Source organism: Talpa occidentalis, unplaced genomic scaffold (genome assembly GCF_014898055.3).
Source record: "Talpa occidentalis isolate TD23 unplaced genomic scaffold, MPIMG_talOcc4v2.1 talOcc4.3, whole genome shotgun sequence".
NCBI classification, from domain to species: domain Eukaryota; kingdom Metazoa; phylum Chordata; class Mammalia; order Eulipotyphla; family Talpidae; genus Talpa; species Talpa occidentalis.
Window position 1 is genome coordinate 84,031,836 of NW_023603184.1, and position 23,201 is coordinate 84,055,036.

The 23,201-nt window shown below is 41.9% G+C and overlaps 1 protein-coding gene across 1 annotated transcript in view; it reads left to right on the forward strand.

Annotated features, from left to right (window-relative positions):
- Positions 1–326: 326 nt before the first annotated feature.
- Positions 327–23,201, forward strand: part of LYPD6B (LY6/PLAUR domain containing 6B) — a 162,142-nt gene continuing 139,267 nt past the window's right edge. The window contains exon 1 of the mRNA XM_037523313.2: positions 327–372. The gene's annotated coding sequence lies outside the window, so the exon portion shown is untranslated. The remainder of the gene's footprint in view (positions 373–23,201) is intronic.

Sequence of the window (23,201 nt, forward strand, 5' to 3'; positions counted from 1 at the left end):
GGACCAGGATGGGTGGAAACAGGCTAGGCCTGACCCTCCACCGTCTCCCCAAGCACTATCGACCCGTCCCAAGTATCACCTAACCCCGGCCGCCGGGCCTCCCTTCTACCCCGCCGAGGATCTCCGAGCTTTCCCAGAGTAGCCGGGCTCGGCGGCTGCAAGCTCGCGGGCGGGGCACACCTGTCGGGGCCCGGCCCCCTCCGGTGCGCCCCAGGTGGCTCGGGGCGGGGAGGAGCCGCGCCCCGCCCCGCCCCGCCCCGCCCCGCGCGGCGGGAGCCAAAGCCGGCCCCCGGCGGGCGCGCTGGGAGCCGGGACCCGGAGTCTGGAGCCCGGCGGGTGCGCGGAGAGGCCCGGCGGACGCGGGCGGCGAAGGTGAGCGGGGCGGGCGCAGCGGGCTGGGGACTCGGGTCGGCGAGGGGGACTGCGGACCCCGCGCCCCGCCCCCCAGGGGCCGCGTCGCTGCGGCGGGCAGTGCGGGGCGCCCCCACCCAGCGCGCCGCCAAGCGGGGCGAGCGGCGGCCGCGGCCGGGAGGAGGGGTGCGGGTCGGTCGCCACCCTGGACGGACAGCTGTGAACATCTGGACCCGGCAGGAACTGGGGCCGGGGGTAGGGCTGGCGCTGCATGGGTGTCCGAGTGGCGCGAGCGCCAGGGACGCACGGCTCCGGGTCCCCGGTGGGATGAGAGGCTGGGACCCGGGAGAGCGTGGAGCAGGGGCGGGGGATCGAGGCCCCTGGAGTAGCCAAGAGCGAACTCCTGCCTCGCCCTCTGCGGCTTTTCACACGGGCTTCTCGCTCCTGCCGGTGCTGAGTCTGCCGGGCTCTTTACTTTTGGTGACGGTGTGCAGTAACCGATCACACAGGGGTTAGTTACCCAGCGATTTGAAAAAGCTGTGTATGTGCTCGCGTTACGCTGACTCCGGGGTCTTAGCCTGTAAGACTGCAGATCTGTGTGCTCTGGGGTGTTGTGTGGGGTGGGGTGGGTGGGGCTGGGAGTGGAGGGGGCTGTTCACGTTCACAGGCAAAGTGATAAAGTGGAAAAAAGTCTAGAATGGCGTTTAAATTCTAGTTCTAGCTGTGTGACCTTGAGTGAATTTTTTTCGCTGATCCTCAGTTTTCTCAGAGGTAAAGTGGGCGTTGTAATCACTACAACAACCTCAAGTTTTATGGTGAGCATAAAGCACACAGCACAATATTTGATGAAAGTTTCCCCCCCTCTGTATTGTTCAATATTTTATTTCTCTCAGAGGCCCTCCAGACTTTATTTTATTTTTTTTTTTTTTTTTAATGGGAGGGAGATACTGAAGGCTGAAATTATGCTTTTAGGTGGAACCATGTTGATGGTGTGTGATTTGGGGGGCTGGCTGGGTGTGCTTTGCTCCTCTGCTTTGCTCCTGGTTAGGACTCCTCTAGGTGGTCTTGGTCTCCAGAGGTCTTAATCCCTTCCTAGAGGCCAGGATTGTGAGGCCCTGCAGAGGAAAGGGATGTTACCAGGGTGCTCTCATCATTACTGACTGCATTTGTCAGGATTCTTTCAGTTAGTTTTGGTCAGTTGAAAACTGCCTTATTCAATACAGAAATTGATTGGGTCACAAATGAAAAGGCGGAAGGTTTATCTGCAGGCTAGACCAATGTGTGGCCAAGCCATGTCTGTGGATAGGGGGTGGTTTTCCCTGGCAGGTGTGAGTACTTTACCCAGCTGCCACCAGTAAGTGGGGGGGAATTAGTTCCTCCCCAGCTGCAGAGGGTTGATGGTAATTCCCAGTGAGCAGTTTGCATTCTTGGTAGCTAAAAATAGAACATGTCCACTGCATGTCTCTGCCTTTGCTCACAACCACTTAAAGGAAGTCTTTACGAAATTGTATTCTGTCCGTCAGTCATCATCTTTATTCAAGGCATGGAAGGCATGCTGTGTGTTTGTCCTTACAGTCATTGTTTTGTTGTTCACTTACCCATTCAACTTTTAATAGATGCCCAATATTTGCCAGGGCCTCTGCCAAGGGTGAAAATGACTGCAATTTGAGTAACTCGCAGTCTGGTTGGAAAGGTAGATGTGTGGTAACAGTACCTAATGCTGTCTGGAGGTGTAGCAGACACTACCCAGGGATACTGTAGTTAAACTCTATATTGGAGATGAGTAGGGCTGCTCTAGGAGAAAGCTAGAGTTGGAGGGCCTTTCCAGGCCATGTGGTAGGGCATTCAGGGCACTTTCTCTGGTAAATAACATTATTTAGGTTATTTTGCTTTCTTGCTCACCAAATAAGTAGGTGGTTCAAAGTGGTCACAGCTCTAGATTGGTTTCTGGAAGATTCTTCTGGTTTCCCTGTCCTGCTGCGTGATGACTAGAGTCCATCATACCTTCACATGATACACGCTGAAAGAAGAAAGGGAGGAATGGGGTTTACTATTTTTGTGATTTTTTTTTTCCCCCAAAACTTCCCAGAAGTTCTTTATGCCGTTGGTCCAGTACTATTGGCCAGGATGGCCACGTACCCACCCCTAAACCAGTAACTGGCAAAGGAGGAGAGGGTGGCTGCGATTGTCATGGCCAAGCAATCTTGTGGAACTTAGGGAAGCCTCCCCTTTCCCGAGCACATGGATGCCCCACATCTGCGCAAAGTCAGACTTCTGTAGCAAGGAGGAAAGTGAGATGCTTAGCCCGGCTGTTAGATCAGCAGCCAACCATGTCTCCTGCAGGTGATGACAGATGAGGAAAGGCATGGCCTGTACGGGCAGTCAGGAGATGTTCAGTACAATAGGAGAAGTATAGGGTGTGGCTGAGGGGAGGAAGAGCTGAGATGCGAGAAGCAGGTAGAGACAGGAGTGCCCTATGTTAGATAGCACTCTGAGTTTCAGTAAAAAGCATAAATCTTGGTCCCATTCCTCAAAGAACTTATACTCAGAACTTGGAAAATTCCTTGAGTTTTTTGTCCTCCCATTAGTAATAGCAACGATGGCTCATGCTGTAGTAATTCCAAGGGGTTCTTTAGGGGTAGAAGAGTTTAGGGAGGGGCCATATGGACAGATGTCCCTGATTTACCATGCTTTGACTTACAATTTATTGATTTTATAATGCAAAAATGATAGGTATCCCATAGAGACTGTACTTGGGTTTTTGAGTTCTGATCTTTCCCTGGGCTATGATATGTGGTACCATATCCTTGGGTGTGATGGAGCAGTGAGCCACAGCTCCTGGTCAGTCACCTGACCAGGTCAGTCACCTCTATGTCTTGATGATGTTTTTAACTCATCAGTATTTCCAATTTACCATGGGTTTATTGGGACATAACCCCATTGAAAGTCAAGGAAGATCTGTAGTTCGAAAACACCTCACAGGGCCTCCCTGGTGCCTCAAAGGGTTAAGCACAGCACTATGAAGCTGTCCGCAGCCTCTGAAGCATGAGTTCAATCCCTGGCCGGCCAGGGAGGTACCCACATGGCACAGCAGACCTCTCCTGTCTCGCCCACTGCTCCCCTCAGCAGTGCATTTCAGTCAGTCTGCCTGTTCTGTTCCCCACTCTGTCTCTGGTGAGTCTTCTTGCCCTCCGCATATCTGGCCTGTACCCCAGTTCTCGTATGCATAAATAAATCTTAAAAAGAAAAGAAAAAGAAAATGCCCCACAGATGGTCCTACTGTGTCTCCCACCTCTACTGTTCCCCAGAACTTCCCCTCCCCACATGGTGCCTTTGGAGAACACTTTCTTGCTCTACATCATGTCTTCCTGTCGGTGTTGTTACCTGTCTTCACACTGATAGGCTGGACTTTGGTGAAGATGCAGTTGGTACATCATGGACTAGAAAAATGGTTCTTCTGATGTAAGTCAGAAGGTATAAGGTAAATACTCTACGGTTGTTAGGTAGGAAACCAACCTCTGTAGTGTACTATTATAAAATCATTTAGCCTATTTTCACTTGAAGGATGAGACAAACACTACTTTTTGTTTCCATTTGATATGGTGGATATTGCGAGTTAGATTGGGCAGCCAGGGATGCTCCTTATGATACTCCATTCTCAATATTGAGTTAGCACAGAAAGTGGCCAGAAGACTTGGTTATTAATCCTGAAAAAAGGAAAGAATGGGGAGCAGCACCAGTGAACTGGCCAGGATCACTGGTAGAATGCGAGGGAATGAAGTGGTGGAGACCCCTTGGATAGTTAGGTATTCCAGTTTTCACGGAGCATCTACTGTTGCTAGACTGGGTGCCAGGTACTAGGGGTGAGAGTACAGAAAGACAAGGTCTCTGTAGTCTCACGGAGCTTATAATCTAGTAGAAGCAGCCATATTTATATTTTGTCTCATTGACAGGTGGTGAGAAGTACTGTAACAAAAGAGAAAATAAGGTTAACAGTGTGATAGTTGGCAACAAGCGGGGCACCAGGCTAGACGTCTTTGGGATGTTTCTCAGGTTTCTGGCAGAGAAATGGCCTGAACAGATAAGGTATTGGGCAAAAAAAGGACAGGTGTTCACTTGGAAGAAGAGGGTTCTATATTGAATAACTCAGTTTTTAACAGGTTTCTTTCATGGAGAATTTCTTTGTTTGCTGTTCCTCCCATTGTCCCCAAACACGATTTACAATGACTTAGAGAACATGGTACCAGGTGATGGGAAATAAGTGAAGAAATATGAGCAAAGGGAAAAGAAGGGTCATTTCTTTCATCATTGCATTCCAGAATTGTTTAGCTTTGGTAGCAGGGGAAGGAGGAAGTATAATGATTAAAATGTGGTGATGATTCATGTTCCAGGTTTATTATTAAAAAGTAAGAAAATACATTTTGATGCCTTAGAAAATCATCTTTTTTGTGTATACTTAAAGAGCCTATTTTATTTTATAGAAAATGTAGTCTCTTTACTAAGAACTTAAATGAAATATAAAAATAGATATGTTGTTTTTCGGTTTTTTTTTTTTTTTTAGGACAACTTAAAGTATATCAAAGGTAAACAGTGACCAGACCCTTATTTTTTTTTTTTTTTAAAGAACACTTTATAAGTGTAAAGATCATTCTCACTTCATAGGATATACTAAACCGACTATAGCCTGGATTTGGTTGGTAGGCCATAATTTGCTTATTCTTGCTTTATAATTGTTATAAAAGATAAGTGTTTAAACAAGAAAAATGAATTTTTGTTGACTTTTATTTATTCCGTTTTCAGTACTCTACATTTCTTTGTGTAGCTCAGGTTTCCATCGGGCATTATATTTATTCCGCTTAAAAAATTCATTTAACTTTTTATGTAACTGAGATCTCCAGGCAATGAATTCTCCCAGTTTCTCTTTTTCTATGACAATCTTTGTCTTTGAAAGATACTTCACTGGGTAGAGAATTCTGGTTGGCAGTTCCACCCTGCCCACCTCCCTTCAGTTTAAAGATGTTGTTTCGTTGTGTCCTTGACTGCCTTCTGTGAAGTCTCCTGTATACTTATGTTTTGTATTCCTTTGTATTTTGTTTTTTCTTTTACTGTATTTAAGATTTCCTTTTTGTCCTTGGTTTTAGCTGTTTCAATATGATATACCTAAGGGTGTGTGTGCATGTCCATGCCTGCGCCTGTGTGGTGTTCTGCAACTGCTTAGGTCTGTGGTTTGGTGTTCATGAATTTTAAAAAATTCTTCGCAAATATAGCCACACTTTTGTTTTGGACACCATGTTTTGTGTCATTCATTTTTGTTCTTGTTTTAGCTTGGATGATTTTATTGACCTACTTTCAAATACACTGTTTCTTTCCTTGCCTCTATCAAATCTCCTGATGTTGAAGCATGTTGAAAGCATGCGTCACTTTTATCACCACTGTGTAGTCTTGTAAGAATTTCCATTTCATTCTTCCTTATAGTTTCTATCTCTCTGTTGAAATTAAACATTGGATCTTTGATGTTCTCCATTTACTCATTAGGGTCCTTCATAATTATGGCTATTTAAAATTTTGTGTGATAGTTTCAACACCTGTGTCACATGACTTCTGGTTCTGTTCATTACTATGTCTCTTGGCAGTGCTTTTTTTCCTTGATTTTTGTATGCCCTGTAATGCATTGTTGAGAATTACATGTCTAGTGTAGGACATCAGAGGCTATGAAAAATAGTTTTCATGCCTCCAGATGAGAATGCATCCTATTTCTACTAGAACTTTAGTATAGGGGGTGGTCAAGCTGTTAGGAGTTGAACTGATGTGAGGTTTGTTATTGGTATGGTTGTCCTCAGTGAACCACAAACTGCACATTTCTTTTTTGATAACTTGTGTTTCGAATTGGTACTGGTTTGAGGAATGACTTTTCTCAGCGTTTCAGTGTTAGCCTTGGGTATTTCTTTTGTCTTAGGGTGGCCTATCTCCGTTTTCTTCAGTTTCCCAGTAGAAATCCATTGTTACTTGATGCTTGGTTGCCACTGTACAGGTGTATGGCTCACCTCATCCCGCAGGTGGTTAGTTCTCAGATTTTGGCTAGTTTGTTCCCCTTTGACCTCAGCTGTCTAGTGGAGTCAAGGAAGTTATGAATTTGCAGTTTATCTTTTCATTTCTTAATGTGTTGTAAGCACATGGGAGGGATGCTATCTTCAATTCTCTATACCCCAAGCAGAAATCCAAAGCCTTGACTGGATGCTTTCATCTGTCCTTTTATGATCATCATGAAAAGTCATGGTACTGTTTTTTTTTTCTTCTGCTCTGTGCTTTACAAAATTCCATTTATACATTTCATACAAAATACATCGGTGGTTCTTAACAGTGACCTGGGAAACAAACAAAATACAAATTTAGGGCCCTTAATGTTTCAATTAATAAATGGTGGAATCCAGCATGGGTAGCTTTTAAAAGCTCCAAGGTGATACTGATGTACATCTAAGTTGAGAACCTAAGATCTAAGTATTTACTTTTTATTTCACAGAGATGCTATACTTCTCCTTCCCCTGCTACCAAGCTGTATACGATTCACCTTGTGATTTTTGTGCATGTTTCCCTCAGTGACAGTTAATTGCCCTTTCTTAGTCTCATAGACCAAGAAGGAAACTTAGAATTCTTCCATTTAACTTTTCACCACTTACATGAATACCCTTCATGATGATCTATGGTTTTGGTACTGCTTGAAATCTTTCAGGGGTTGGAAGCTCTGCTATTCAAGATAATATATATCTTACCATGAGATCGCCTCACTGATTAGAGGTGTTTTTCCCTCTATTGAATTGAAAACATGTCCTTCAATCTAAATAATTTGATGCACAGCCTTGAACTGTTTTGAAAGAAATCGGTGTGATCTAGTGCACATGCCTGTGCACACACACATACATACTCATACACATGACATGCATATTGTGAGATGGCATTACTGTAAGCCTTCCATCTCTTAATTTGATTTTATTATCCACCAAAGGGTTGTTTTCTGCAACATGCAAAATAATTATCCAGCCCATCTTCCACTGTACAAACTTTCAAAAGTTTTAAGACATTTCTCCTGGCATCTCCTGGCACAATTCTTTTCTTTCTTTCTTTTTTTTTTTTTTAATATTTAGTAGACCTGGGGCATATGTCAGAGGCGCAGGGACTGAGAGGATTCATCAGAGACAGAGTGGGGAGCAAAACAAGCAAATCTACTGAAGTACACTGCTGAGGGAAGCAGCCGGTGAGACAGGAACCGTCTGCTGTGCCATATGTGGGTTAGCTCCCCGGCTGGGGGATCCAGCTCAGGCCACAGCTGTGATAGTGCTGATACTTAACCCCTAGCCACCAGGGAGGCCCTAGGCACAATTCTTGTGCCTCGTTTAATGCTGGTTCCTTCAGTTTCCTCGCTGTCCAGTGTCATGTGCTATATGGGCTTCGGCGTGTGGTGTCCTTCTGAAATGACAACTTTGTATAGGAGTGAAAACTTTGCAGGAGGGCAGATCAATTCAGAGTAGAGGGAAGGAGCCTTGTCTTTTTCTCCACACCATTTCATTACACCCAAATTCAGTGGGGGTATAAATCAAAGCCAACTTTTGAGGAACATAGTTGATGGCTTTGTAATGTTTAATTGTCCTCCCACTGTTTTCATATTAATAACGAGTGTAGACTGGTCCAGTCCCCATGGAAAACAATATGGAGGTTTCTCAGAATATTAAAAATAGGTCTACCATATAATCCAGCAATTCCATTCCTAGGTATCCACCTAAAAATGGAAAAACTAATTCAAAGGGATTATTATTCAGAATGCAGAGGTCCTGCATTCACTATAGCATTATTTACAATAGCCATGTTATGGAAACGACCTAAGTTCCTGAGGGCACAGGAGTAGATTAGAAAAATATGGTATATATACACAACAGAATACTGCTCAGCTATTAAACTTGCCATTTGTGACAAATAGGAGAACTAGAGGGGATAATGGTAAATGAATTAAATCAGAATGAGGAAGACAAATACCAGATGGTATCACTTATATGTGTGGTATAAAGCAATAAAATAAAGGGTCAGACAAAACCAAATCAATAACAAACCCTAGAAATCTGTGGAATTGTGGTTATAAGACAGGGAGGGGAGGAAGGGAGGTGAAAGGAAGGGAGGGGTCCGGGCTGTGGTAGAGGGCTAAGGGTGTTTGGTGACAGGTGTGGCAGTGACTTGTATCTGAGAAGATGTGATCCTGTGCCTCTGAATCACATGCAGTATTGCAAACCAGTGTGATCTCAATTAAAAAACAAACTATGTTCCAGTCAAGGAACTAGATTTTAGCACCATTGGTTAACAGGTATACTGTCAGCTTTATCTATAACTACCAACAAAGGGACCGATAACCCTGTATTTACTTTGGACCATGGACAAACTGGGTAATCTAGGTGAACTTGTTACCTTAGTTCTCATGTGTGAGATGCTGTGGCAGGTGCTGCGCGAGCTGTCCAGTATTTCACAGCTTGGAGCCTGTTTGGGGACAGGTGACATGCAAGGGGAGTGTCAGTATGTCTTGAGGTGGGTAAAAGGTCTTAGAGGTCACAGCAGAGAGGTGGTCATGGAGGGGAGAAGGTTATACAGGTGGTCAGGGAAGACTTGATTTGGGGCTTGAAGGTAAGCACCAGACTTACGGAGTGGAAAGTATTTTGGGGCGGGGGTGCAGTCAGGACTTGCAAGGAGAAGGAAGATATTTTAGTATTCTCCCAAGTTCTGGTTTCCTTAGAAGTGACATAACTCCTTCGGCTCTGAGAGCAACTGTAGGTACGGTAGAGAGGGAAATCTTATTTAAAATGGGTCTGTAGAAAGGATCAACACAGAGATGAGAAAGAGCACATCTTTTCTCACCTCTGTCCCCCATGCCTGAGCCTTCAGAGGCTCCGACTCTGAGTGATGTAGTTTACATGGTGCTGTGGAAGCGGTTTGTCATAATGAGCTTCACCTTACCTCAGGCCATTTCAGGGCTGGTAGCTTTAGCCAGGCCTCTCTCTGCCTTGCCTCAAGCTTTGGAGCAAGCACCTACAGCTACCAGCCTAACTTTTTCTGCTTTCTCTTTGCAGAAGAATGAGGAAGACAAGTTACTAGATGGTATCATTTATATGTGTGATATAAAGAAATAAAGGGTCAGACAAAACCAAATCAATAACAAATCCTAGAAATCTGTGGAATTGTGGTTATAAGACAGGGAGGGGAAGAGGGGAAATGAAGGGAGGGGAGGGGTACTGACTGATATATATATATTTTAATAAAGATTTATTCATGCACACAAGAGCTGGGGTACAGGCCAGATATGCGGGGGGTGAGAGGATCTACCAGAGACAGAGCAGGGAACAGAACACGCAGATTGACTGAAATACACAGCTGAGGGGAGCAGCGGGTGAGACAGGAGAGGTCTGCTGCGCCATGTGGGTAGCTCCCTGGCTGTCTGGGGATCAAACTCGTGCTGCAGAGGCTGCAGACAGCTTCATAGTGTAGTGCTTAACCCCTTGTGCCACCAGGGAGGCCCCTGATAAATATATATTTTAAGATTTATTTATTCATGCATACAAGAACTGGGGCACAGGCCAGAGATGTGGGGTGGGGTGGTGAGAGGATTTGCCAGAGACAGAGTGGGGAACAGAACAGACATCCACTGAAATACATTGCTGAGGGGAGCAGCGGGAGAGGCAGGAGAGGTCTGCTGGGCCATGCGGGCAGTTCCCTGACCAGCGGGGGTTGAACCCATGCTGCAGTGGCCGCTGGCAGCCCCACAGTGCTGCGTCCCAACCCCTTGTGCCACCAGGGAGACACCCGGACTGATACTTTGTTAAGAAGTGTATGCTACGCCTGCCATTCCTTATGATCCTCTTCATCTGTGAGACAGTTTTCTGGGTCTTGTCCATAGCTATACAATGACACCATCAAAATACTGTGTGAAAGTCTGATAATTCATTATTGGTATCTTGTTGAAAACCTCGCATTCATTTTGGGATTATCTTGCTCTGGTAGAAAATAAGGGTGCAAGGACATTATGAAAAAGATAGGCACTGGGTATGTGTTTGCACCTTGGCAAGCTACTAGGACCGCAGTTCTTAAGCAACTGCAAGGAGGGTTGGAACGAAGGTGAGTTTTGAGTAATACAGATTAGGTATTAGTAGTACCGAGAAGCATACGTCATACATCTTTCTCTCTTGGGAACAGCTGATAGCAGAGACTTACATAATTTTCTTTTTTGCCTTGGCAGCCAGGAAGCCCAGAGCTAAATGTGAAAATACTAGAGTGGTAATTTTACTGCAAGTTCTAAGTACAGAGATTTTTCAGTCTTGCATCATGATTTAATTTTTTTAAAACACTATTTTATTACCATGGTGATAAAAATTCATTATAGAAAGTGTGGGAAAGAATAGATTACATCCCTAGTCAGGTATTTTCCCACCATATAGAAATATTTACATTATAATCAGTCTCATGTCTTCTAAGTACTTGTGTATTTTTACAAAAATCAAAATGAGCATTTCTTTTTTTTTTTTAAGATTTATTTATGCATATGAGACCTCAGGTGCAGGCCAGAGATGTGGTGGGGGAGGGTGAGAGGATTCACCAGAGACAGAGTGGGGAGCGGAACAGACGGATCTACTGAAATACACTGCTGAGGGGAGCAGCGGGCAAGTAAGGAAAGGTCTGCTGTGCCATGTGGGTCCACTCCCTGGGCTGGGGATCTGACTCTTGCTGCAGTGGCTTCTGAGAGCTTCATAGTGCTGAGACTTAACCCCTTGCACTACCAGGGAGACCCAAAATGATGCTTTCAATACTGCATAAAACTCCTTTTTAGAAACTTTGTAAGTATTTTCCATATCATTAAATATTCCTGCGCAGCATTATTATTAATGACTGGCATAATATTTCATTATGAGGATACATTTTGTGTTTTTAATTTGAGCTCAACTTTTTGCTATTAGAAATAAAAATCTGTCATGTACATTCTTGTAGCTAAATTTCTAAGCATATCCACAGTTATTTCCTTAGAATAGTTTCCAGAATGACATAATTGAGCAAAGGAATATAATGTTTTTAAAGCTTTGGATAAATATTTCCATGTTGCCTTCCAGAAAGCATGAACTAGTCTGTATTATCACCCAGAGTTTGAGTCCGTCTTTCCCACACCTCTTGCAGTACCAGGACTATCATTTAATATCTACATTAAAGAGCAGGACTTTTGCTTGTAGGCAGTTGGGGTAGGGGTGGGGGGTGGGGGGCGGGGGGTGGTTTGCAAAGGCTCTCTACCAGAAAGCAGCTAGCAGTCTGGACATATTGAGCAGAACACTGCTTTTATCACTCTGGTCATCAAAGGGATTCACTTAGTGTTTTTCCAGATCCTTCTCCCCTTTTTCAGTTCAAATCTTAAAAAAAAAAAAGTTCTTTTATTATAAATACTTATATTTGTTATAGAAAAAGAGGAAAGTAAACATAAAAAGGAGAAAATTAAAATTACCTATAAGCCTGCTTTGTTTGTGTTTTCTAATCTGCTCATTTCAGATCTTTCTGTGATGACAGAAATGTTCTATGACATCCAGAACAGTAGCCACTGATCTCACATGTTTATTGAACACTTGAAATGTGGTGTATGTAACTGAGGAACTGAATTTTTAATTTTTATTCTCATTAATTTAAATATATACATGTGGCTAGTGGCTATAGTAGTGGACAGCCTAATTCTACTGTTGCTGTACTATGCTGGTATGAACACATATGTAGTTAAAAAAATTATATGGGGCCTCCCTGGTGGCGCAGCAGTTGAGCGCTGGGTTGCGAAGCTGCCTGGAGCCTCTGCAGCGCTGATTGGATCCCCGGCCACCAGGAGAGGGTCCCACATGGCGTACAGACCTCTCCTGCTGCCCGCTGCTCCCCTCAGCAGTGTACTTCGGTCCTTCTGCCTGTTTTGCTCCCTGCTCTGGTGAATTCTCTCACTCTCCTGCACTTCTGGCTGTACCCAGTGCTTGTATAAATAAATAAATAAATCTTTAAAAAAAATCATATGGCATATCTTATTTTGTATCCTTATGATTAACATAAACATAATTTTAACCACTGCCTTATATCCCATTGAATAATTGTACCATATTTAACAATCTTTGTGCCTGCATAGTATTTCTAATATTCAAATATTATAAACAATATTTCAGATGATAGCTAAAGTTGTGACATTAATAATTTAAGGAGGCTAAATTCTTGAAATTTGAATTATTGTATAAGATTTGATACCATTTCAAACTTTCCAAGTTATACTGGTGAATATTCTTATATGAAAGCATCTCACCATTATTATTTAAATAGATATAACTACATACACATGCCATTAAATTCACCATGGTAAAATCCACAATTTAGTGGTTTTCAGTGTAATTAGAGTCAGACAACCACCATTACTTGTTCAGAACATTGTCATGACTTCACGAAGTCTCATACAAACTAGCAGTCACTCCTCATTCCTTCCTCCTTTCAGCCCCAACAACCACTAATCTGCATTCTGTCATGACCCATTTGCCTATTCTGGGCAATGTGATGTAGATGGGCTTATTCAGTATGTGGCCTTTTATGTGTGTAGCTTCTTTCACATAGCATGATGTTTTCAGAATTTAAGGTTCATTATGGCGTCAAGGTTAGAGCATCAGTCAGTAATTCATTTTTATCACTGAAAAATACTCTATTTTATGGATATACCACCATTCAATTACTGCTCATTTTTATCAATTTTGGGTTATTGCCATTTTTCCCCTTTTATGAAAATGCTTATATGAACATTCATCTGTAGGTTTCATGTGGGCATGTTTTCAGTTCTCTTAGGTATAGACATAGGAGTGGAATTTCTGGATCATGCAACTCTTAATTTTAAATCTTGAAATTTTGGTCAAATGCCATGCTCTTTCCAAAGTAGCTGCACCATTTTACATTCTCACCAGTAATGTGTGAGGTTCTGGTTTCTCCACATACCTGCCTCATTTTTTATCCATCTTTTCATTTATAGCCATGCTAATGGATATAAAGTATCTGTGATTTCCATTTGTGTTTTCATAATAACTAAGCATCTTGCATGTACTCTTTGGCCTTTTATATATTTCTTTGGAGAAATATGTTTTTAGATTTTCTGCCAGTTTTCAGTTAGGTCGCTTCTTTTTATTCTAGAGTTGTAAGAGTTTTCCAAACACATTTTGGATGTTAGATCCTCATCAGATAGGAGTTGAAAATATTTTCTCTCACTCTGTAGGTTGCCTTTTCACTCTCTGGATCATATCTTTGAAACACAGAAGTTGTAATTTTGATAACATCCTATTTCATTTTTTTCTTTTTATTCATGCTTTTGGTTTTATGTCTATGTAACCATTGCTTATCTCATGGTAATGAAGGTTTATCTCTGTTTAAGAATTTTATAGTTTTATCTCTTCTTTTTAGATACTTGATCTATTTTGAATTAATTTTTGCATATGAATAAGGGATTCACTTTATTCATTTGTGTGTAACTATTAAGTTGCTTAAGGTAACTTGCTGAAGAAGATTCTTTCCTCCATCAATTGTCACAGCACGTTTGTCAAAAAACAACTGACCACGAGTAATAGTCTACTTCTGTATTCTCTATTCTCTACCTTTGGTCTATATGTCTAATATCAGAATGATACAATTTTAATTATTACTTTGTAGTAATTTTGATATTGTGAACTAGAAGTTTTCCAACTTTGCTCTTTTTCAAAATTGTTTTGGCTATTTTGGATTCCTTATATTTCCATGCAGATTTTAGGATTACACTGTTAATTTCTTAAAAAAAAAAAAAAAAAACCAAACCCACAAACAACCAGCTAGAGTTTTGACATAGATTGCATTGAATCTGTTGATCAATTTCAGGATTATTGTGATTATTGTGCTTATAGTCTTCAAATCATAAACCTGGGATGTTTCACAGTTACTTAGGTTTTCTTTAGTTTCTTTCAGTGATATTTGGTTATTTTTAGTGTTCAAGTCTTGCATTAATTTTGTGAAATTGTAACAGTATTTTTTTCCTGATGCAGTGAAATGAAATTTTCATTTCATTTATGGATTGTCCGTGATAATACATAGAATTGGTAATTTAGCTGATTTTTTTTTGATCTTGTGTCCTGAAAACTTGTAAAACATACTCTAGTTTTTTAGTGAATTCATTAAGATTTTCTATATACAACATTATGTCATATACATGTGGAGGTAGTTTTAGTTCTTTCAGTGTGTTTATTTGCAATATGGATACCTTTAATTTTTATTTCTTGCCAAATTGCCTTTAACAGAGGCAAGAATACATTATTGAATAGAAATGGTGAGAACAGACATCCTTGTCTTGTTCCTATCTGATGTTCCTAATTTAATGAGGTAGTCAATATTATTTATTGCTATTTTTCAATTACTTTTAATACTCTAAGACTATGTGAAGGAGCAGGAGTTGCTGATTGGTTTCTACTCTAGAAGGAACAATCAAACACTTCCTTTTCCTGCACACTGGAAAGCTTGACATGGTGGTTCTTAGAAGTGTTTTAACTGAACCTATTCATGTGACACTTAGGTGTCAAGGAATTTGATTCACATCTAGTATTTAAGCATTCATTGTTAAGGAAAAAAATGTTTCCCTACTAATTTTTCTATCCTGCTTTTCCACATTTTTGGTGCCCATTGTCTGCTTCAGGTACCATTCCAGAATCACAAAGCTGAATTAAAGAAAAGCCATGTCCTCAGGGTGCTCATGGAGTGGTCTTTTAGGGAGAGACAGAGAGGAAACAGGGAGCTTAAAATTCTGGCAAGTGGTTCCCATCAAAATATAACCTGTCGGAAGGAAATAGGTGGCAGTTTTTGGGTCTCAGTTTGCTGACGGAACATTCACCGTCCACCCCACTGAATCAAAGAATTTTAGAAGTGGAGACTTGAAATATGTGGGGTTGGACAAAAGAATTTACAATAGAAGGAGAATATCCTATTCAATATTTCCTATTCTGTCTCATCAGAACTCATCTTTCTCTGAAATGTTTCATTACACACCATACACCAACTCACCCCCACACCAACTCACCCCCCCAACACATCTCACTCACCCATTCACTCACCCCTCTCCCATACCCCCACACACCATTTTCCGCAGGGAGACAATCCATGTTCAGTCTACTGCCGGGCTCCATTTGTTGTGTCTGGCTGGGGTAATGTAATACCAACCCTGCATTTGTCTTCAGTGTGACTTGTCCAGGCTTCCTGCTTCACCTTGCCTGCGGACTACTCAGCACTGTCCAAGAGGTGCTTATGATGTGGAATTCACAAGGACAGGGATATTATCCAGCTCCAAATTGGAGTTACCAGAAGGCGAGTGGGAGGCTCCTGTTCTGTGTAATTGTACATTCAACTTTCTTTGTAAAGAGAATACTTCATCCCTTTTAAATTTGTCAATTCAGAGGATTAACTCAACTGCAAATAAAGTCATACCTCTGTGCTCACTGTAAGGTCATCTTTCTAAAAAAGAAAAAGTGGTATTAACAAAAGCAATTAAATATTGCTTTTTAAATATTAAATACATTTAAAGTTTAGTTTTTTAATAAGTCAATTCAAAATTATACAATATGTTTCCATTTTTACTTTGCTATTTAAAGAGAAATCCTTTGGTCTAGCTTTATGTATGTTATTACAATTAAAATAGCATCAGGTTACTTTTTATCATTCCATTGGCAAAGTGGAATGCAAACATTATGGCCTTAGACTACAAAAGGAAATGAATTGTTCCCACAAACCTTTCAAGTTTAATTAACTTTCAAACAAATATGAAGTTCTACTTTATTATAATGCATTTTTTTCTTTTGATTATGTGAAGGGGTGAGATAAGGATGCAGAACTGCTTTCTGGTTCGTGCTGTTTACTGGGTATGGTGCAGCAGCCAATTCAATCAAAAGGGAAACTGGAAAATAACTGCTCTATTTGTGCCTTGTAAGCAGTTTGTAAAGTCCCTTCCAGTCTCTACCATTAAATGTTGGCTTTTTTCTTTGCCGCCTTCTAAAATGAAATTAAAAGAGAAGCAAACAGCATTTTAAAACCAAACACAAATACTGTGTAGAGATGAACCCAGCAAATTAAGTCCCATAGTCTTGCAGAAAGTCATTTGATTCTGTGCTGTAAGAATGCAATAGAAAGTCCAGGGAGAGAAAGTTCCAGGTCATTGAAAAGCCTCTGATGACTTCACCCTGTTGGGGGGGGGTCAGTTGGAGGTGGGGAGAGAGGGGATGGGTTGGTGGTTAGCAGAGCTTTTCCTATTATGTGTGATAAAGTTATCAGTGAAACTACTGACCCTAAGTTACTCTTTACCTCAATCTTAGCTGTAGGGTGGTCCTGGGACTTGTTAATGGAGAGAGACATAAAGGAAAGGGTTGAAGGTCATTCCTTGAAAATGGGGTAGCACCGTGTAGAGGATATCACGTTTAGACCTGCAATCAGGAACCTGAGTCTTGTTCTTGGTCCTTTAACCTTCTGACGTGTGATCTTGGATGAGTCACTATAACTCTTTCTGAACCATGGTTTCAGCCCAATCTGAAACAAAATGCTGATTTGGACTAACTTTGTGTTTTCCAAACCAAATTCCCAAGGCTCCATCAGCCCATCTCAGAAGTAGTCCGTGTGCTAACAGTTGGGGTTCCTGGCCCTCCCCACAAAGGTTGCTCCGGTTTCCTCTCCTATTTTTATGGTTCTGTAAACTATTGTTGGAATAAAGCAGTTGCCTGAAGTGTTTGAAAATGATTAGGTAGCCTGATCTCAAGGATCTTTTGGGTCTTCTATCCCTGCTCTCTGTAACTTTGACACCCAGTCCCAGCTGAAAATAAGAGGGGTCAAGTAACACCCATTATACCTAGATCCTTACTTTCATAAAGATTTATTTATGCATACAAGAACTGGGGTACAGACCGGAGGTGTGGGGGCTGAGAGGATTCACCAGCGACAGAGTGGGGAACAGAACAGGCAGACTGACTGAAATACACTGCTGAGGGGAGCAGCGGGCAAGTCAGGAGAGGTCTGCTGTGCCATGTGAGTTAGCTCCCTGGACGGGGATCGAACTTGTACTGTAGAGGCTGCAGATAGCTTCATAGTGCGGTGCTTAACCCTTGCACCACCAGGGAGGCCTGCCAGAGCCTTACTTTCATGGCTAATACCATGGACTTGTCTTCAGCGATAGAAAGACTGTGTATTAGTGAATAGGAATCTGCAGTGGGGAAAGGAGTCTGCACTGATAGGATTTTAGCCTCTGGCTCCACTGATTTTACTCTACCTGGATATAATAATTTCCCCATCACTCCAAGATTGGGGTAAAGTGGCTGTAAGTGGTCTGGGAGCCATGTGATTTTTGAGGGTAGCTGTGGTCTGCGTCTCTGGGCCTGTGGTCAGCTCCACGGTGCTGTGAGATTGCTGAGCCCTGAGGGCTAAGGGAATAATAATCATCTGTCAGCTGGGTGCTGGGATTCTGAGAACATGGTGGCTCCTGGAGCTCCTTTGCTGGTTCGTACTAAATAAACCTTTCCTACCCCTTGTTAAGGCATCATCTGTGGGGAACCTTTTTCTATAACTCCTTTAGGTGTCTTCCTCTGACACAGTCTTTCCTTTCAGCATCACGTATATGTACCTTTATGTTGCCAGGAGTGAATATTTAGGGAGTAGGCCCTCAGCATCCCTACTGTTCCAGCAAATATAGTGTCTTTTGTTACCTGTCCAAAGGTAATCTGGTGAACACACTAGCCTGCAAGGAAAGGTTTGGCAGAGGAAACTGTCAGAAAAGAACTATTCTCATTGAGAAATGTATAGCTGCGTTTTTTATTGGCCTCTCTGGTGTTTGCTTTCCACTCTCTGGGAACCTCCTGTGAGGTTCCTCTCTAGTGAACAGCCCGAGGCAAATGCTGGGAGTGAGGTGAAGGAGAGTCTGCCTGCTTATTGTTTATTGGTACATAACTCTGCCTCTTGGTTCTCCCAAACTCCTCGGGGCTTGGGAGTAGGATGAGAGTGATGGGAGGAGTCAGATTCATTTCCTTTTCCAGCATGTAAGATAATCTTTCTCCTTCCCTGGCTTCCTCATGCTGCATGACAAACATATCCATTCTTCTCCAACAGAAGCAGAGCAGGGTCAGGGAGAACATTCTTATAGGTTTGACTTTCCTATTTCATGTATGAGAAAATAAGTGTATTATGAAATTAAATATCAAATGTCTTAATATGCCAGTCACTGAATTAAAAAAGTGAAGCAAGATCTCTAAAATTCTATGTAATTATAATACTAAATAGATCAAATTTGGAGGGTGGGGAGGAAATATATTCAAGGATTTTTTGGTTAACAAGAAACAGTACTGCATATAACAAGTAAAACACTTAGCAGGGTGACTGGCCTGCGTTAGCTCCTCGGTGTGTTGTAGGCGGCATGTTGTGTGGCTGCTGCAGATACTGCTCTCTCTAGTCCATTTATTGGGGGAGGGGGAATAGAAGCAGATGACAAGGCTGAGGACTCCATCAACTGCCTTTCTCCAGAGGAACTTCTCTCCTTCCATGGAAAAGCAACAAAAAATGAACCCAGAAAATCTCAGATTCTAAAACCAAGTCAACTACATACCTTAGAAGTTAGAATTTTTTCCCTGAAAGTGGTTGCTTCTAAAAGGTGCAATTCAAAATAGTTCCTGCAAGAATCGACATGCTGAAATCCTAATGGTGCAACTCTGTTTTGTTCAGTCAAAAAATAGGCCTGGATAATGACGAATTGTAGCTATGCAAATGAAAAGAAAGCTCATCATGCCTTATGCTTCAGGGTGTGAATTGATGGCAAAAATCTGTCCATATTACATAGTAGGGGAGATGAATTCAAATGTTCAAATGAAAGCTTTCAGTGATAAATGGTCATTCCCCCCCCACCCCCCACCCCAAGCATCAGTTAGGCTAAAACACAAAAATAAGCTGTCTATTGGCAGTCTTTTCTGAGATTTCACTATGGGCAAGGCTCGGCAAAGAGGTAGCTACAGGGAGTGCAAACAAATCTGTCCTTTCTTCTCTAATAAACACCATAAACACAGCCTTTATTTTCTAGGAGCTTAGATCTTACTGGATATGGCAAGATGCAGACATTAACAACCAAAAAAAAAAAAAAAAAGTATAGAGTTCCTATTTGCTAGGTCTTAATAGATTAGGAAGAAAAATCAATTGGATGAGGATGATGGTTCTAAATCTTGATCAAATTGAACAATGACTTTTCCTTCAACTTCTTTACTTCAGGTTTTTCAGCCAAGGAATGTTATTTCCAGGTGTGACAGGGTTAGAGTAACATTGCCACCCAAGGAGTAGCCCCTCCCCATAAAGTAAGCAGAGAGTCAAGCAGTGGTTGGTGACTCAGCTACCATATACTTATATACCCTACAATTACACTCTCAAAGCCTTAGTAGGAAGAACTGATTTTAAACAGGAATTAGTGCTTAGCTGACTAATGTCCCACTGAAGATGAAATGACTTGATGATAATGGTTTGGTCATAATCTTTCACTGATATTTCTTACAAAACTCTTAGATGTATTTGGGTTTTTAATTTGAGGCACTGTACTTAATGTTTATTTATTTTTCAAAGGATTTGTGCGTACAAGAGCTGGGGTATGAGAAAATAAGGCCAAAGGTGTATGTGTGGGGGGATTTAGAAGATTCACCAGAGACAGAGTGGGGAGCAGAACAGGCAGACTGACTGAAATACATGGCTGAAGGGAGCAGCAGGTGAGACAGGAGAGGTCTGCTATGCCATGTGGGTTAGCTCTCTGGCCGGGGATTGAACTCATGCTGCAGTGGCTGCTGATAGCTTCATTGTGCTGAGACTTAACCTTTTGCACCACCAGGGAGGCCCTGTACTTAATTTTCAAAGTGTGGTTTGGAATAACTTCCTAACTACATATAACTAAAAGGTGAAAATAAAGCAATCAGGAAGTATTAATGGGTTATTAAATAAATAGCTTGGACATAAGATTAATTTGGACCCCACCAAACGTTCCATAGCTCCAAAATAAACTCTAGAGAGTTGAATATTGCAACTCAAATTATAGAAAAACTAGCAGAAAATATAATATTTAGCACATCTCTGTAGGAATGACAATTTTCATGACTTTAAAGCTAGAGAAACAACCAGGGAAGAAAAAGTGGACAGATTTGAATGTATTAAAATTTAAAACTTCTGAACAATTGAAGAGACAATAGACTGGGAAAAATTTGTGACACATAAATGATTAATGTGTTATAACTTTAATATGTAGCTTACCTAAATGTACCAGGAGAGGGATAGCGCCCTAGTAGAAGATGTAAAATACAATAGTTAGTATTTATTGACCTTTTTCCTAGGCCCACATAGATTTAAAAAATCATATTATACTGATTGTTTTGTATACAGAATTTTTGTAAAGCACACTGTGTAACTGAAAGTTCTCTTAAAACATGGTTTTCAGTGGTGGTGCACTATTTCATTGGTAGGAAAAACTGGGCTGTACCTCCCTAAGTAGTTCTCAATGCTAGATGTTAAGGTTATTGAAATCTAATTTAAGGTAATTTTTCTAATATTTCTTTTACTTATGAAGCCGTGGCCTGTTGTTAGAGCTATGGTTATGGAAAAATACATCCCATTGACTGAAAGTGAGTGATTTACAAAGAAGCACACTTGATACTGTTTTTATCAACAATTTTATAGGTAGCATTTGCCACTGAAACCTGTTTTAGCAGAGAGGAAATATCATTTGAGATCCCATGCTTTTCACAACATGTTATCAGTTATCTTTAAAGGCTTAGTAAAAGAGACACATTAATTACCATGCCTGTGAGCATCACTACGATAGCGATGGCAGTAGTATTATATTAGGACACTTTGTCAAACATGTCATCCCCTTATCTTGCTTTTTATTGCAGAGGGAATAAAGGCACTAGAGAAATATCTTTGAGGTCATACAACAAGTTAACAGCAGTTAAACATTAGAACCAGCAGCTCCAGAATTCCCACTGTGTGTAATTAGTTCACTGCAGGCAGGAAATGACAGCATTGGGGATAAATGGCAAATATGGCATTTGGGGACCTGGGGGCTGGTGGGAATTCTCTGTACTCTTCTGAATGGTTAGTTACTTTCTGAGGTTCCTACTGCTTAGAACGTGGTGTCTTTTTCCTGAGGGTGAAAGCAGACACCTCAGTCACCACCTAGTGCTTTGATGGACTAGTAACGTAGAAGATTTTTGGGTATAGGGCCGAGGGTATAGTGGCTTAGGCAGTGCAGTCCCTGACCCAGGCATTATGGAGCTCTTGAGTGTGGTTTTGGACGCCTGATAGACAGTGAGGCAGCTGGGTACCTGGAAAGGGCTGGAACAGTTTTGACTACTTACAAATTTACTGTCCTTCCTTTGTACTCCTCTGCTCTCAAAGATACCTAGTAAGTGTGTGGGCAGCTTGTGAAGTTTATGTTTGCCCTTTTTCAGGTGTCCTTATGAGTGATATCTAGGGAATTTTGTTCTACCTGCTCTTCTTACACATCTGACAAAATCATTGTATAGATTTTCAAAACCAAAATTTAATTTGAAGATCTAAATTTAATTTGAGTAATTTGAAGGTCTAACTGGCTTCATTAAAGGATTAATGAATCAGGCAAGTATCTAATATTGTAAGCAAAGAGCTACTCTATTCAAGATGGCAGGCTGGTGATGGTACCTTTTTATTGGCCGAGAGGCAGTGTTTCCACAAGCTGAACTTGGTGTTGGGTGAGAAGGAAATCTTCCTCCTGCTATGGTACTAGTTGTACTTCCTGTTTGGGAGTGTGAGGGTATAAGGGCAGGCCAGGACACTGAGCAGGTTTTCTGATCCAGCAGACCAGGTAAAGGAGGAGTCCTGGAGCCCCCAGTGGCTTTTGCAGGCTTTTATTGGGATTTACCAGGTACACAACAGGCAGGGGTGCCGGAGGCTGGGAGGCTGGTAGGCCCCCAGCAAGTGTTCACTCTTTCTGGGCTCTCCAACTTTCTCTCTGCTTCTCTCGTGGTTCTCTGCTTCTTCTCTCAGCTTTCTGTTGGCGTCCCCCTGCTGCCACCCTTAAAAGCCCAGTCTTAGCCAAGGTGAATCCCATCTACATATGCCCACACCCTATTCCAGGTGCCCGCAACCAGGCATACATTCGGGACCACAGGGTTCAGTCATCTATCCCAATGGTGGGAGGGCAGAAAAGCCTGATACTTTTTACCTTACCCTACAGGGGGTCAGCCTTTTCCTGGGCGACTATAACTGATGCTTCCTGTTTGGGGTAACTGATTAAGAGTGGTAGTGGTGAGAGCTCCCTCTGCAGGCCTTTCCAATTTTGATTGTGGTTTCCTCTATTAAATTTCATATAGGAAACACTGGTGTTTGAAAACTACCACCAAGAGATTTCATATGTTTAAGAATTCTAGGTTGGGTGGAAGGAGTCTGCTAAGTTGGAGCCAAAGGTTGTTTCTGTCAGATGCTCTAACAAGTCCATTAGGTTCTGGAATAATGAGTCTTAGTTTCATTGACTACCTTTTAATGGCCTGATAAAGTATTTGGGCACACGGGTTGAGGGAAAGAGATGATCTATGCTTTAGAACTTTGAAAGAAGGTGGATTCTGAATTCACTTTCTTTTCTGCATAGTCTAGAATGAGCTCAGCATGCTTCTAGATGATGTTCACTGCCGGTATATCAAGCCTGGCTACTCAAAGTGAGGTCTGCGGATTAGCAGCATGAGTATCTCCTGAGAGCTTGCTAGATCGACACTTTTCAGGTCTCAATC